The 14,738-nt window shown below is 40.6% G+C and overlaps 1 long non-coding RNA gene across 1 annotated transcript in view; it reads right to left on the bottom strand.

The window, feature by feature from the left end:
- The window catches only part of LOC135275276 (uncharacterized), an 82,840-nt gene that overhangs the window by 27,575 nt on the left and 40,527 nt on the right, over positions 1 to 14,738 (bottom strand). The gene's annotated exons all lie outside the window — the stretch shown is intronic.

Below are 14,738 nucleotides of genomic sequence, written 5' to 3'. Positions count from 1 at the left end.
CAGTGGGTACAACCCACATAGGGTGAACTGAAGCAAGGTGGGGTGTTGCCTCACCCAGGAAGTGCAAGGGGTCGGGGAACATTCCTCCCGTAGCCAAGGGAAGCCATGAGAGCTTGTATGAGGAACAGTCCATTCCAGCCCAGATACTGTACATTTCCCATGGTCTTTGCAACCGGCAGATCAGGGGATTCCCTCTAGTGCCTACTCTACCAGATCCCTGGCTTTCAAGCACAGATCTGCGTGGTCATTTGGGCAGACACTGAGCTAGAGACAGGAGTTTTTTTTTTTTTTTTTTTTTCATACCCCAGTGGCACCTGGAATGCCAGCAAGACAGAACCATTCACTCTCCTGGAAAGGAGGCTGAAGTCAGGGAGCCAAGTGGTCTGTGGCTAAGTGGCTTGGCAGGTCCCATCACCACAGAGCCCATCAAGCTAAGATTCACTGGCTTGAATTTCTCATAGCAGTCTGAGTTCAACCTGGGACCCTCAAGCTTGGTGAGGGGAGGGGCAGCAGCCATTGCTGAGGCTTGAGTAGGCAGTTTTACCCTCACAGTATAAACAAAGCCACCGGGAAGTTCAAACTGGGCAGAGACCACTCCAGCTCAGCAAGGCCACTGCAGCCAGACTGCCTCTCTAGATTCCTCCTCTATGGGCAGGGCATCCCTGAAAAAAAAAGGCAGCAGCCCCAGTGAGGGACTTATAGATAAAATTCCCATCTCCTTGGTACAGAGCACCTGAGGGAAGGGGTAGCTGTGGGTGCAGCTTCAGCAGACTTAAACATCCCTGCATGACAGCTCTGAAGAGAGCAGCAGATCTCCCAGCACAGCATTCAAGCTCTGATAAGGGGCAGACTTCCTTTTCAAGTGACTCCCTGACACCCATGTATCCTGACTGGGAGACACCTCCCAGTAGGGGTTGACAGATACCTCATATAGGAGAGCTCTGGCTGGCATCTGGCAGGTACCCCTCTGGGATGAAGCTACCAAAGAAAGGAACAGGCAGCAATCTTTGCTGGTCTGCAGCCTCCACTGGTGATTCCCAGGCAAGCAGGGTCTGGAGTGGACCTCCAGCAAACTCCAGCAGACCTGCAGCAGAGGGGACTGACTATCAGAAGCAAAACTAACAAACAGAAAGAAATAGTTTCAACATTAACAAAAAGGACGTCCACTCAGAGACTCCATCCAAAGGTCACTGACCTCAAAGACCAAAGGAAAATAAATCCATGAAGATGGGAAGAAACTAGCACAAAAAGGCTGAACATTTCAAAAACCAGAATGCCTCTTCTCTTCCAAGGGATCACAACTCCTTACCAGCAAGGGAACAAAACTGGATGAAGAATGAGTTTGACAAATTGACAGAAGCAGGCCTTCAGAAGGCAGGTAATAACCAACTTCTCTGAGCTAAAGGAGCATGTTATAATCCAATGCAAGGAAGCTAAGAACCTTGCAAAAAGGTTAGATGAAACGCTAACTAGAATAACCATCTTAGAGAAGAACATAAACAACCTGATGGAGCTGAAAAACACAGCATGAAAACTTCATGAAGCATACACAAGTTTCAATAGCCAAATTAATCAAGTGGAAGAAAGGATATCAGACATTGAAGATCAACTCAATGAAATAAAGTGAGAAGGCAAGATTACAGAAAAAAGAGACAAAAGAAACGAACAAAGCCTCCAAGAAATATGGGATCATGTAAAAAATCAAATCTACATTTGATTGGTGTACCTGGAAGTGAAGGGGAGAATAAAACCAAGTTGGAAAGCACTCTTCAGGATATTATCCAAGAGAACTTCCCTAACCTAGCAAGGCAGGCCAACGTTCAAGTCCAGGATATATAGAGAACGCCACAAAGATATTCCTCAAGAATAGCAACCCCAAGGCACATAATGGTCAGATTCACCAAGGTTGAAATGAAGGAAAATATGCTAAGGGCAGCCAGAGAGAAAGTTTGGGTTATCCACAAAGGGAAGCCCATCAGACTAACAGCAGATCTCTTGGAAAAAACCCTACAAGCCAAAAGAGAGTGGGGGCCAATATTCAACATTCTTAAAGAAAAGAATTTTCAACCCGGAATTTCACATCCAGCCAAACTAAGCTTTGTAAACTAAGGAGAAATAAAATCCTTTATGGACAAGCAAATGCTAAGAGATTTTGTCACCACCAGGCCTGCCTTACAAGAGTTCCTGAAGGTAGCACTAAACATGGAAAGGAACAACCAGTACCAGTCACTGCAAAAACATACCAAATTGTAAAGACCATTGATGCTATGAAGAAACCGCATCAACTAACAAGAAAAATAACCAGCTAGCATCAAAATGGCAGAATCAAATTAGCACATAACAATATTAACCTTAAATATAAATTGGTTAAATACCCCAATCAAAAGACACAGACTGGCAGATTGGATAAAGAGTCAAGACCCATCAGAGTGCTGTATTCAGGAGATCCATCTCATGTGCAGACACACATAGGCTCAAAATAAAGGGATGGAGGAAGATATAACAAGCAAATGGAAAGCAAAAAAAAAAAAAAAAAAAAAAAAAGCAGGGGTTACAATCCTAGTCTCTGACAAAACAGACTTTAAACCAACAAAGATCAAAAGAGAAAAGGAAGGGTATTACATAATAGTAAAGGGATCAATGCAACAAGAAGAGCTAACCATCCTAAATATATTTGCACCCAATGCAGGAGCACCCAGGTACATAAAGCAAGTTCTTAGAGACCTACAAAGAGACTTAGACTCTTACACAATAATAGTGGAAGACTTTAACACTCCACTGTCGATATTAGACAGATCGATGAGACAGAATATGAACAAGGATATCCAGGACTTGAACACAGGTCTGGACAAAGCAGACCTAATGGACCTCTATAATACTCTCCACCCCAAATCAACAGAACATACATTCTTCTGAGCACCACATTGCACTTACTCTAAAATTGACCACATAATTGGAACTAAAACACTTCTCAGCAAATACAAAAGAATGGAAATCATAACAGTCTCTCAGAACACGATGCAATCAAATAACAACTCAGGATTAAGAAACTCACTCAAAACCATATAACTACGTGGAAACTGAACAACAACCTGCTCCTGAATGACTACTAGATAAATAACGAAATGAAAGCAGAAATAAAGATGCTCTTTGAAACCAATGAGAATGAAGACACAATGTACCAGAATCTCTGGGACACGTTTAAAGCAGTGTGTAGAGGGAAATTTAGCACTAAATGCCCATAAGAGAAAGCAGATTGACACCCTAACATCACAATTAAAGGAATTAGAGAAGCAAGAACCAAGAAATTCAAAAGCCAGCAGAAGACAAGAAATAACTAAGATCAGAGCAGAACTGAAGGAGAGAGAGATACAAAAAACCCTTCAAAAAAATCAATGAATCCAGGAGCCGGTTTTTTGAAAAGATCAACAAAATAGATAACCAGACTAATAAAGAAGAAAAGAGAGAAGAATCAAATAGATGCAATAAAAAATGATAAAGGCAATATCACCCCCAATCCCATATAAATACAAACTACCATCAGAGAATACTAGAAACACCTCTATGCAAATAATCAGAAAATCTAGAGGAAATGAATAAATCCCTGGACACTTACACCCTCCCAAGACTAAACTAGAAAGTAGTCAAATCCCTGAATAGACCAACAACAAGTTCTGAAATTCAGGCAGCAATTAATAGCCTACCAACCAAAAAAAATCCAGGACCAGATGGTTTCACAGCCAAAATCTACCAGAGGTACAAAGAGGAGCTGGTACCATTTCTTCTGAAACTATTCCAAAAAATACAAAAAGAGGGAATCCTCCCTAACTCATTTTATGAGACCAATATCACCCTGATACCAAAACCTGGCAGAAACACAACTAAAAAAGAAAATTTCAGGCCAATATCCCTGATGAACATCAAGGCGAAAATCCTCAATAAAATACTGGCAAACTGAATTCAACAGCACATCAAAAAGCTTATCCATCACAATCAAGTCAGCTTCATCCCTGGCATGCAAGGCTGGTTCAATATATGCAAACCAATAAATGTAATCCACCACATAAACAGAGCCAAAGACAAAAGCCACATGATTATCTCAATAGATGCAGAGAAGGTCTTTGACAAAATTCAACAGACTTTCATGCTAAAAACTCTCAATAAACTAGGTAAGAATTGAACGTATCTCAAAATAATAAGAGCTATTTATGTCAGACCCAATGCCAATATCATACTGAATGGGCAAAAACTGGAAGCACTCCCTTTGAAAACTAGCATGAAACAAGGATGCCCTCTCTCACCACTCCTATCCAACATAGTATTGCAAGTTCTGACCAGAGCAATCAGGCAAGAGAAAGAAATAAAGGGTATTTGAATAGGAAAAGAGGAAGTCAAATTGTCTTTATTTGCAGATGACATGATTGTATGTTTAGAAGACCACATCATCTCAGCCCAAAATCTCCTTAAGCTGATAAGCAACTTCAGCAAAGTATCAGGATATAAAATCAATGTGCAAACATCACAAGCATTCCTATACACCAGTAACAGATAAACAGAGAGCCAAATCATGAGTGAACTCCCATTCACAATTACTGCAAAGAGAATTAAATACCTAGAAATACAACTTAAAAAGGATGTGAAGGACCTCTTCAAGGAGAACTACAAACCACTGCTTAAGGAAATAAGAGAGGACACAAACAAATGAAAAAACATTCCATACTCATGGTTAGGAAGAATCGACATCATAAAAATGGCCATACTGCCCAAAGGAATCTATAGATTCAATGCTATCCCCATCAAGCTACCACTGACTTTCTTCACAGAATTGGAAAAAGCCACCTTAAATTTCATATGGAACCAAAAAAGAGCCCACATAACCAAGACAATACTAAGCAAACAAACAAACAAACAAAATGATAGAGGCATCAAACAACCTGACTTCAAACTACACTACAAGGCTACAGTAATCAAAACAGCATGGTACTGGTACCAAAACAGATATATAGACCAATGGAACAGAATAGAGGCCTCAGAAATAACATCACACACACACAACCATCTTTGACAAACCTGACAAAAACAAGCAATAGGGAAAGGATTCTTTATTTATTAAATGGTGTTGGGAAAACTGGCTAGCCATATGTAGAAAGCTGAAACTGGATCCCTTCCTTTTACCTTATCTAAAAATTACCTCAAGATGGATAAAAGATTTAAATGTAAGACCTAAAACCATATAAACTCTAGAAGAAAACCTTGGCAGTACCATTCAGGCATAGGCATTGGCAAAGACTTTATGACTAAAACACCAAAAGCAATGGCAACAAAAGCCAAAATAGACAAATCAGATCTAATTAAACTAAAGAGCTTCTACACAGCAAAAGAAACTTTCATCAGAGTGAACAGGCAACGTACAGAATGGGAAAAAATTTTTGCAATCTACCCATCTGACAAAAGGCTAATATCCAGAATCTACAGAGAACTTAAATAAATTTACAGGAAAAAAAAACAACCCCATCAAAAAGTGGGCAAAGGATATGAACAGACACTTTGCAAAAGGAGACATCTGTGCAGCTAACAAACATATCAATAAAAGCTGGTCATTAGAGAAATGCAAATCAAAACCACAATGAGATACCATCTCATGCCAGTTAGAATGGCAATCATTAAAAAGTCAGGAGACAACAGAGGCTGAAGAGGATGTGGAGAAATAGAAATGCTTTTACACTGTTGGTGGGAGTGTAAATTAGTTCAACCATTGTGGAAGATAGTGTGGTGATTCCTCAAGGATCTAGAATCAGAAATATCATTTGACCCAGCAATTCCATTACTGCATATATACTCAATCGATTATAAATCATTCTATTTTAAAGACACATGCACGTATGTTTACTGTGGCACTGTTCACAATAGCAAAGACTTGGAACCAATCCAAATGTCCATCAGTGATAGACTGGATAAAGAAAATGTGGCACATATATACCATGGAATCCTATGCAGCCATAAAAAAGGGTGAGTTCATATCCTTTGCAAGGAGATGGATGAAGCTGGAAACCATCATTCTCAGCAAACTAACACAAGAACAGAAAACCAAACACTGCATGTTCTCACTCATAAGCGGGAGTTGAACAATGAGAGCACATGGACACAGGGAGGGGAACATCACACACTGGGGCCTGTCAGTGGGGTGGGGAGCTAGGGAAGGATAGCATTAGGAGAAATACCTAATATAGATGACAGGGTGATGGATGCAGCAAACCACCGTGGCACATGTATACCTATGTAACAAACCTGCACATTCTGCACATGTACCCCAGAACTTAAAATATAAGATTAGAAACAAAAACAAAGATATCTTTCCCAAATGATAGAGTTGCTGACCTATAATAGAGAAATGTTTGGGGTCAATGAAACCCTTATCAAATTGTTTTAATCTAACTTCATGATTACCTACTTGCTCAGCAATGTAGATTATTGTGTTTTGTAGGATGTAAATGTTGAAGTTTGAACTGAGGTACCAATATTATAAATATAAGATGTCAAAGTGAATACGACATGCTGCATATGTACAAGACTGACAGAAATATCAAACTTAGCTTACAATGTTCAGATGCTCAGCCAGATTAAGGACACACAAAGGTGAAGGTTTTATTTAAAAAATGTTTAGAGAAATATCGCCATATTATGAATGTCAGTTCCCATCCCTACCCTTAAGGTTCCACCTTAAGCCTAATGAGCCTGTGGACAGATCATCTGTACTTCTACAGTGACAGCAAGGGATACATGAATGCTTCCCTTGGACAGAGCAAGCCAACGGAGGGTCAGCCCTAGGACTTCCCAAAGGGCTAGAAGGAATCTATCAACAAGAAGCTGGAGGGGGAAATTGGATGTCTACTGGTTCCAGAAAGAGTTGGAAATGACCATGCAAATTCTCAAAGAAAGGTCAGCAATATTTCTCTGGAAAGAGTCAGATAGTAAATATTCCAGGCTTTGAGGGCTATACCGTCTTTGTAGCAACTACTCAACTCTGATTATTGCACAAAAGCAGTCATAAGCAATGTATAAACAAATGGATGTGTCTATGTGCAGGTGAAACTATTGACAAAAACAGGAGGCAGGTTGGATGGAGCCTATAGGCCACACTTTATCAACCCTGCTATAGATGCATCAGCTTGAGGCAAAGGAGGAGGAGGTGAGCAGAACACAGCCTAGCTATGGAAAAGTCCATGAAGGTCAAATTCACTGCAACATTCGGTCAGACCTGCAGCATACAAGGCCAGCGAATACTCCCACCAGTTCACATGATAGCCTTCCTCACTCCTCACTCCTCTTCCCTCCCTGGCACACCTACCCTGGAGACATTAGAAGCTGGCCAGGAAGCTGGTTTGGAACAGGAGGAAGAGCCAGAGGAAGAGAAATAAAGCAGCAGCAGCCAGCAATCCTGCACCCTTTCTCCCCAGCAAGCTTCCAGCCTGGGGAAGACAGCCAGGAGAGGAGCAAATACTTGACATTAAATCCAATTCAGAGACCCTGGACTGAACACACTTAATTTCTGAATGGAGACTATTTCCAACTTAAAGAGATCATAGATAGAACAGTTTATTACCTAAGAATCAGTAGAAAAGTCATGGGACAGAGGAAGGGAAAAGGAAAGCTATATTTTTATTTTTATTTACTTATTTTTCACCTTGTTTTATGATGCTGAGTTACATATATTTTTAATCACACTTGCTTTTTCAAAATACTGGTTACATACACAAGTGCAGAGTCAAGCATTTTCTTACCCTATCTGAAGACTCCAGCTGTAGCAGAGGAACAAATAACGATGACAACCACCTCAGCCATGTGTGGCAAACTCAACACAAGCGGCTCACCAAGAAGGCAACCCAGCAGTTACCGTTACTGACCCGTTTGTCATATCCAGTTTCTCCAACTGTCCATAACAGGTATTTAATTATAGAGGATGACTGGGGATTCATTTGTCCTTCAGGAAATTTCACAACTAAGGTATGGCTTCCTTCCAGGAACATGCACACACTTGCCCAGATGCACTTAATTCTCCAACAGAGAGGGTCACATTTCTAAGGACCCTCTGCCTTCTGTCGTATTGGGAGAAAAGTGAGTCATGACACTGCTGGGAAGCCTATGTATGACTCGCATAGGTCAGAGCAAATGTCTAATTATAGGAGGTGCTGGTCAATTCTTTCACTGCTCTTGAATCGCTGTCTGCTGAAGGTCAACTGAACCAGCAATTTCTCTTACTCTATGCTGAACAGGACCTGTGGAACATTTATCAGGGATCAGCCAGGAGCACCCAAGTGGAAAGCCTTATTCATTCTCAGTTTAAAGACCAGGACAGCCAGCAGCATGAGCATCTACCTGGCAACTGTTGAAGACAGAGATGAAAATTTTGTGGGTTTTTTTCTGTTGTTTAAGCTAAAAGGAAGCTTTAAAGAAACAGCATTAGCATGCTGTTGATCTCAGAGATTCTATGCTGTGAAAGTTACAACATAAGGTTTTCCAACTCACACTTCAGCCACACTTTCCAAAATGTGTATCTCCCCTGATTTCCTGTCTCTGGTTACTATCACACAGACATTTACTTGATAAATGGTGTAATTCTATTTAATTATGTACTTGCCAGGTTTTGGCTAGTCACTGCTTTATATGTGATCACAATAAAATTATCTTCTTAGCCTATTAGCTGCAACTAGGGAGGTTGGATATGTGTCTTCTCACTTAAATAATATAGTAGTGTAGTATAATACATATCATATTTACATATCATATTTTTTTCTTTTAAAATTATATCACAGTCACCCCAAAGCGGTGATGGAAAGAAACAGTGAAAAGAGGTTTTGTTTTTTGATTTTTATTTGAGACAAAGTCTTACTCTGTCGCCCAGGTTGGAGTGCAGTGGCGTGATCTCAGATCACTGCAACCTCCGCCTTCTGGGTTCAAGCGATTCTCCTGCCTCAGCCTCCCAAGTAGCTGGAACTATAGGCACGCACCACCATGCCCAGCTAATTTTTGTATTTTTAATACAGACAGGGTTTCACCATGTTGGCCAGGATGGTCTTGATCTTTTGACCTCGTGATCTGCCCGCTTCAGCCTCTCAAAGTGCTGGCATTACAGGCATGAGCCACCACACCCAGCCCCAAGAAGAGGTTTATGATTATCGAATCTTTGGTTTTTTTCCAACTCTAAAAATTATTTTTTGAGAATTTTATATTCATGCAATTAATCTAAAGTTAGTAGTGATGTTAATTAGGATCTACACCTCCTCTTTTTCTCTTTCTCTTCCTTTCTTTCAGCAACTCATTTTCACTAAGAATAAGAGACTCGGAATCAAGGTTGGTTTTTATCTTCAAAAGGGTAGATTATATGGAAGTTTGTCAAAGTGCTATTTTCAGGTTTGGGTCGTAAATACCATTTTTAAAGAAAAATAGGCCAGGCACGGTGGCTCATGCCTGTAATCCCAGCACTTTGGGAGGCTGAGGCAGGTGGATCACCTGAGGTAAGGGGTTTGAGACCAGCCTGGCCAACATGATGAAACGCCACCTCTACTAAAAATACAAAAATTAGATGGGCATGGTGGTGGGTACCTGTAATCCCAGCTACTCGGGAGGCTGAGGCAGGAGAATCACTTGAACCCAGGAGGCGGAGGTTACAGCGAGCCAAGATCGTGTCACTTCACTCCAGTCTGGGAGACAAGAGTGAAACTCCATCTCAATATATATATACATATTTCATGTTCATTCAACAAATACAGAAAGCCCACCAAGTTCAAGATAAGGTCCTGGGTACTAGGATTTAACAGGAAAAGAGAGAACCCTTTGTTATCAAGGAGTTTATAACCACTGCACAGAGGCCCTCCAATAAGAACACTTTCCAAGGGTGAAAGTTATGCAGGGATATAGGATGACATGAGAGAGCGGCTTGGTAGTAAACAGGGATTGAGTGGTCTAGGAAGGGCCTGTCTGAGAAGGTGAATTAAAATTGATCTGGACGATGAGAAACAGTCACACAGAGATCAACAAGGAGTACATTCCAGAGTGAAGAAAATGTTCATGTAAAGGACCTATGGTAGGAGCAAATGTCAGGGAGCAGAAAGAAGCTTGGTGTGTCTGAAGCCTGTGTGTGATGTAAGGATGATAAGAGGTGCACGCAGAGAGGCAGGCGAGGGTCATGTGCTGAGGGCTTTTCAAGGAAGGACTTTGCTGAATTTGGATTTTATTCTAAGTTTGACCGGAAGACAGATGATGGGGGGCATTAAATCAGGAGAATAACATAACCACGACCTGACCTACATTTTTGACATTGTGTTCTGGCTGCTTCTGATTGTTAAGAGATAATAATGGAAAATCAATACAGAAACCATTATAGTCCTCTAGGCAAGAGACGGTGAGGCCTTGCCTTAGGATAGCAGTACAGATGGAGAAAAGTGGAAGACTTTGAGACGGACTTTGAAACAGAATTGGCAGGACATGGTGAGAGATGGATGTGGAATAAGGGAAATAGAGGGAACAAGAATAATGTCTAGATTTGTGACTTAAGCAACTGGGGTGGTGTGAGGCCACTTACTGAAATGGAGTCTACTGAATAGAAACAAATGGGAGGCTGGTAAAGAATAAAGATTGTCCTTAATCACGTTAGGTTTTAGATACCATTTGGACACCCAAATAGAGATATCAGGTAGACAGATTTGGGCAAGTCAGTGCTAGAAAACAGTATTTTGGGTTATCAATATAAAAACGTTATTTGATGGCATAAGAATAGATGAGGTCATCAAGGGAGGGAAGAACTGAAAGAAAAGTGAAGAAAAAAATTCCAAGTCATAACCCCTGGGATATTCCATTGTTTAGAATAAGAAGAAGAAAGAGGATACATCAAAGTAGTCTGCAAAAAAGCAGCCAGAAAGGTAGAAAAAAAACTAAGTAAGTGTGGTGCCATGAAAGCCAGAAGACTAAAGTGTTCTACATAGAAAGGAATAGCCAACTGCACCTCATGCTGTAGAGATGCCAAGTAAGGGAAGGAAGTGGTGTGACTGTAATCAGCAGCCAAGAGGCTATTGATGGGCAATTCAAGAACCGTCTCAGTGGAGAGGTGGGATCACAAGTTCAATAAAATGGGGATGAAGTCAGTAACTACAGAAAAGTAACTTAAGACATTTCAAGGAGACAAGTAGCAGAGTAATAGGGAAGTAGCTATTACTCAAAATATATTTATCACCCAAGTATGAAATGTAAGGCATTGTACTAAGTACAACTGGAGAATAGGAATATAAACACTTTACATTTCATGCTCTACAGAGCTCACCAAGTATGGCAAGGCATTGGAAGACTAACCACAGTCACATGTATTTGTTAGCTATTGCCATACTAACACTATGTAACAAATAGTCCCCCCAATACAATACACAATAAGGATTGATTAACACAATAAGGATTGATTTTTGCTTGTAAGTTAACTGGAAGGTTCTGCTGATTGGAGTCTGGCTCAGGGAGTAGGAGCTGGGCTTGCTCAGGTGTGTGTGCTCAGGACCCTTCTTGGTGCCAGAACTTTGGTGAGTGCAAAAGTTGCTTGTCCATGAGTATGGCTCTATCCACCAAATTGGAAGAACACTATCTGCCAATGAAGAGAATGAGGCTAGCATATAAAGAGAGATGAAGATAATTATTAAGGAGTTTTAACTGTACCATTGAGCTTGAATCCAAATATGCCTGAAGTCTTCCATCCTGGGCTTCCCAGTAAAGGAAACTAAAAACTTCCCACTGTGTTTAATATAGTCTTAATTGGGCTCTGCCACTTACAACCCAAAGAGTTCTGACCAATACATCCAAGTTAATTTTAGTAAAAAATAAATATCCATTGATGATTTAATCAAAGAGATATGTTTTTAATTTAGGAAGACTAGTTTTCACAAACTGGTTGGGAGAGATAATAAACTGCTGAAATGAAGTCCAGCTGGCAAGAATTTCATAACTAAGTTCCTGAGAATACAAAGAAGGCGAATCCTATTTTCCTGTACCACAGCTGATATTCAGTTGGTTCACACCAGTACAGCCATGCTGGTTTCTTCATGCCAGCATCCATTCTGATAAGTGGTATCCACATCTTCTGATTGTTAGGTATCTTGATTATCACTGCTGTCCATATCTATGCTGCAACATATTTTCAACAAATTGAAATTGCTTAGGAATATTTTAGAATTCTGTTTTCTGTCTGCTTATGATATGTAACCTCAATTTCTTTCACCTTGGATATCAAGATGCAACAGAATAAATTTGCCTGCAGCCTGGATGAACTTGCTTCCCACGAGAAAGCCTTCTCTTTTAACCCAGTTATGCTGAAATCATCAGAGCAGATCAGGCAGAATGCAAATGGCAGTAACATCCAGACTCTCATAGGCACTGACTGGGAGCTGACCTCTGGCCACAGAAGCAGGCAGGCAAGGAAGGAACCAAGGAGATGCCATCAAGAAAATGGGGGCTCAATAAACTGTAAAAATTGTGTTGGTGATGCATGATGTAACCCTGAGTCAACCTATATTTCCAACAAAATCCAGGAGGAGAAGGCTCGGAATACACAGACTAAAAAGATGGCAGCTCCCCACCCTGAAATACCTTCCCTACCCACTGGCCTCTGCTCAAAACTCCACCACGCAAACTCAATTTTTTTGTCAAAGGAAAGTATCAAGCAGATGAACTATAACTGAAGCTTATGTTACAACAGTAAAAATTCAAAGACAACCTCCGTGTCCAAACTTAGCTTTCCCTGATTGGCTAAATAAATTATGATGTGCCCATACAATGGTGAGGCAGGAGAATAGGGTGTGGAAGCACGGAACCTAAGGCCGATTCACGCTGACCTCCTAGGACTAAGGCAAAAGGAAAACCCCAGCTTTCCACACGTAAGAAACAAAGGGATGGAAGGCTATTCCCTTTGCAAACCCTTCACCCGCTTTTTCTGTCTGGCAGATGGAAAATTGAAAGTGTCTCTGATTGGTTGCAGAAAGCATAGGAGTGTAACTTTGTAACTTCACTTCAGTCTCTGATTGGTTGCTTTCCACAATCAATCAGACACTTGCATAGGGTGTAACATTTGTAACTTCACACCAGCCTCTGATTGTGGGCTACACTTCATTTACATAGGATGTAGACCAAGTAACCAATGGGAAACCTCTAGAGGGTATTTAAACCCCAGGCAATTCTGTAACCAGGCTCTTGAGCCCCCATGCTCCGCCAGCTCTCTGTGGGGTATATTTTCATTTTCAATAAATCTCTGCTTTTGTTGCTTCATTCTTTCCTTGCTTTGCTTGTGCATTTTGTCCAATTCTTTGTTCAAGATGCCAAGAACCTGGACACCCTCCACCAGTAACAATGGAATACGGTAATTCCATTGAGCCCAGACAGTGTCACGTGCCACCCCTACCTACATAGGATCCTGGGGACGCTAATAGGTTTAGTTGAGAATATTACTATCTTGAACAAAGTCAGAGTTCTCCTCATCAGAAAGAAGTAGAAATGACAACTTGCTGCATCTGCCACACAACTTTAATATCCTGCAATATGAGACTGTTTGAGAAATGAATGTACAATCACATGATGGAATTCTCTACAGATGTCTGTTGCCAGAGGAAGAATAAAGGAGAAAATTGTATGGTAAATGTCCTAGACATTTTAAATGAAAAAAAATTTTCATTTAAAAAATGAAAAAGTTGAAAAAATTTAAATAATATGATCACATGCATGTATACATTTGTGTATGGATGGGTGTGTGTGTATCTCCTAGTACACGTATAGAAAATCTGTAGAAGAGGTCGGGCATGGTGGCTTACGCCTGTAATCCCAGCACTTTGGGAGGCCGAGGCAGGCAGATCACGAGGTCAGGAGATAGATACCATCCAGGACAACATGGTGAAACTCTGTCTCTACTAAAAATACAAAAATTAGCTGGGTGTGGTAGCACACGCCTGTAGTCCCAACTACTCAGGAGGCTTAGGCAGGAGAATCGTTTGAACCCGGGAGGCGGAGGTTGCAGGGGGCTGAGATTGTGCCACTGAACTCCAGCCTGGCAACAGAGTGAGACTCTGTCTCAAAAAAAAGGAAAAGAAAGAAAATCTGTAGAAGAACACATAAGAAAGCATTATTAGTAGCTATTTTTGGAAGATAAGACTAAGAAGGAATATGACGTTTACTTTTCACTTAAATCCACAGTATTTCTCTTGTCATTAGAATCAAAAAATTTATTGATATAAAAATACTCAGGACTCCTACTATGGTAATTTGGAAATTTGTTTCCAGATAGGTATAAATATAAAACACTCTGGAAAAAGCTGTCTCAGTCCTGTCCTCTGGGACCCTCAGCAAGGGGCCTATTAACCACAATTCCACTTTAGCAAAGAAGCCCCATCAGAAGAAAAAAGTATGCACCAGCCAGGACTCTACCTGAGAGAGAAGCCCACCAAAGGCTTTAGAAGATAACATAGCGTTGTTCTCCATGTTACTTTTCTCTCCAAGGTAAGGAATACACTCTTAAATGTTCCTAAACTCATTTTGCTAATCCGATTAATTGTAATAAACCTCAATAAAAGTCCTCCTTTGTATTTAAGTTAAAACTCTCTATGTAACCTGTAATTCTAGTTCTATCAGACTCATAGAAAATTGGTCACCATCCTCCCTATTGTAATTAAACACTCAAATGCCTCCTAATGACTAAAGAAATTAAATCCATATAT

This window comes from Aotus nancymaae, unplaced genomic scaffold (genome assembly GCF_030222135.1).
Source record: "Aotus nancymaae isolate 86718 unplaced genomic scaffold, 86718_ANA_hifiasm-v0.15.2.pri h1tg000016l, whole genome shotgun sequence".
NCBI classification, from domain to species: Eukaryota; Metazoa; Chordata; class Mammalia; order Primates; family Aotidae; genus Aotus; species Aotus nancymaae.
Note: the sequence above shows the minus strand (reverse complement) of the source record. Positions and strands in the feature narration are given on the sequence as shown.